Genomic DNA, 2,893 nt, shown 5'->3' on the forward strand with positions numbered 1-2,893 from the left:
TATTGCCTGGTCATGGTCTTTGGTTGCCTGCTCATAGTATGGTTTTACTGATCATTTTGGGATTCAAAGAGAACCTCAGCCCCATGTGATGAGATGAATGGGACCTAGATATAGGATGGCTCTTGAGGAAGCTTAAATAAAACAATGGGCTTTGGTAAAATTTTTCATTTTCTATGCTGTTTTTCTGTGGGTGTTAATGAGGGGAATTGAGAAGAACTATTAAAAAATTTAAAGTATAAGTTGCTCTAAGAAGTTGTTCTTTAGCATTAGTCCCATATTCCACCCATTTTTGTTTGAAATTGATTTTTTTGTACAATTTTCTTTTTGAGGTAGGGTCTCACTCTGGTCCAGGCTGACCTGGAATTAACTCTGTAGTCTCAGGGTGGCCTTTAACTCATGGCAATCCTCCTACCTCTGCCTCCCAAGTGCTGGGATTAAAGGCGTGCACTACCACGCCTGGCTACAAATTTTTTAAAAAAATATTTTATTTATTTATTTGAAAGAGAAAGAAACAGAGGAAGAAGGAGAGAAAGAGAGGAAGAGAGAGAGAGAGAGAGAGAGAGAGAGAAAGGGGAGGAGGGAGTGAGGGAGGGAGAGGGAAAGAGGGAGAGAATGGGCACACCAGGGCCTCCAGCTACTGCAAATGAACTCCAGATGTATGTGCCCCTTTGTGCATCTGGCTTACGTGGGTCCTGGGGAATCCAACTGGGGTCCTTAGGCTTTGCCGACAGACGCCTTAACAGCTAAGCCATTTCCCCAGCCCTTGTAATTGATTTTTGAGTAATAAATTGGATCATTCTATTTTAGCTTTCCCTTTGTGGTTATAAGGAATGCTATGAGAGATATAAATTTTCCAACATTAACAAATGAGGTAAAAACTCTAGAAATATAAGCTGTACCATTATGTATCTTAATTTGTAGTAGGATTCCTATAACAGAGAAATCCATTAGTAAATGTTTACTAACTGCTGTGGTAGATTCATGTGATTGAGTAAAAATAAAAATGAATCCTGAAAAATATCCATATAGGCACAAACAAATTTAACACAACCAAAGTAACTGAGTTACACCTATTTGCCAAAATTTAATTAGGATGGAGCTATCTGGGGTTTGCTCCCCTTGGTGTGGTGTGTCCCAGCTACTGACAGTCAGGACAAGACTGAATAATTTGTTGAGCTTGAACCTGTGATAATTGAAATTGTTTCCCTAAGGTTTTGCTTGTTGGTAAAAAAGTGAACGAGAAGAAGTTGCTTGATGAAAGAGAGGAATGACTAGGTGGTACAATATACAGTGATTGTCCTCTGTAAGGGGCCCAGGCAATTCTGTGTGGCATTGAGTGTGTTGAATGAAAACAAGATCAGTTCTTTTATGGAGAAGGTTTTGAACAAAAGTAAAGACTGATAATAAAAAAGAATCAGTGGTATGAGCCTAGTTGGTTTTAAATAAAAATGGGATGGGTTGAGCCACATAATGACAGTTTATATGCAAATTAAAAAAAGATTGATTAGAGAATTATTTAAAAGCAGAAATGGTAGCTAAAAGTTCTGCCCCTTGGGTGTTGGTCACTCCTGGGGGCAATAAGAGAGTGCCATATTCCAGCATTGTCACATTAGATAATGGTTCCTTTGCCTGATTTGCTGGATGTATCTGAAAACACTATTAATGCATTCGAAAGAGGGTGTTTACTTATAGGGGAGAAAACTTGAATAAGGAAAAGTGGAATCCCACATAAAGTTTTTTTTTGTTTTGTTTTTTGAGGTAGGGTCTCACTGTAGCCCAGGCTGACCTGGAATTCACTATGGAGTCTCAGGGTGGCCTCGAACTCACAATCCTCCCACCTCTGCCTCCCCAGTGCTGGGATTAAAGGCGTGCACCACCACACCCAGCACCACATAAAGGTTTTATCAGAGGGAAATGAAAGGAAATTGGCCCATGAAATAAATGAGAGCTTATTTGACATTCTTCTGAGGTCTGCAAAAGGAAATTGAAATTATCTTGAGGTAAGGAGGACAGATAATGTTCTGCTCTGTTGAATAAGATGAATTCTTCGTTGGTTTTGAGTATAATTTTTTGCTTAGGTGTACTAGGAAAGAATAACCATTTTATAATGGCAAAACCAGGAGTCGGTTGTCCAATAGCTGTTGTGAGGGAGTGAGGAGTACTAAGATAAGTAAAGAGACAGATCTGTCTAGGCATCTGCAAAGGAGTGTTTCTGCTCTAGTGCTCAAGCTTCTAGTTGTGACTAGTAAGATAAGAGGGGTCAAGGCCGGTGGTGAATTTAGATCAGTATCCCCTTCAAGGGATGTAAATAGGTGTGAAGAGCAGCACCCAGATTTCCCAAGGATGTTGACAATTTATATTTTGCGAAGTATTTTGAAGCCAGTTTAGTGTTATCTTTTTTTGGAACAAATAATTATAATTGGTGAGGTTTGACAGATGAGTTACAATATAACCAAGATAACTGTAAGGAATATCTAATTGACTTTTGTCCAGAGCTAGCTACAAATGAAAATTTTGTAGTGAGATTTGTAAATTTTCTTTTGGTTTTTCAAGGTAGTGTCTCATGCGGTTCCAGGCTGACCTGGAATTAACTGTAGTCTCAGGGTGGCCTCAAACTCACAGCGATCCTCTTACCTCTGCCTCCCAAGTGTTGGGATTAAAAGGCATGCGCCACCACTCCTGGCTTGTAAATACTTTAAAATAATTAGATCTGTACTTTCAGTAGAAGCTAGGAAAATATTATCCATATAATTGATGCAAGATTTTGGAGCTTAGGAGGGATCTTCCAAGCTTATGAACCCTAGTTTCAAGTCCATATCAAATTTTTACAAAAGAATTGATAAAAACAGAATCAAAGATACATTATGAATTACTGAGTTTACTTAAGAGAGAA

This window comes from Jaculus jaculus, chromosome 2, assembly GCF_020740685.1.
Source record: "Jaculus jaculus isolate mJacJac1 chromosome 2, mJacJac1.mat.Y.cur, whole genome shotgun sequence".
Taxonomy (NCBI): Eukaryota; Metazoa; Chordata; class Mammalia; order Rodentia; family Dipodidae; genus Jaculus; species Jaculus jaculus.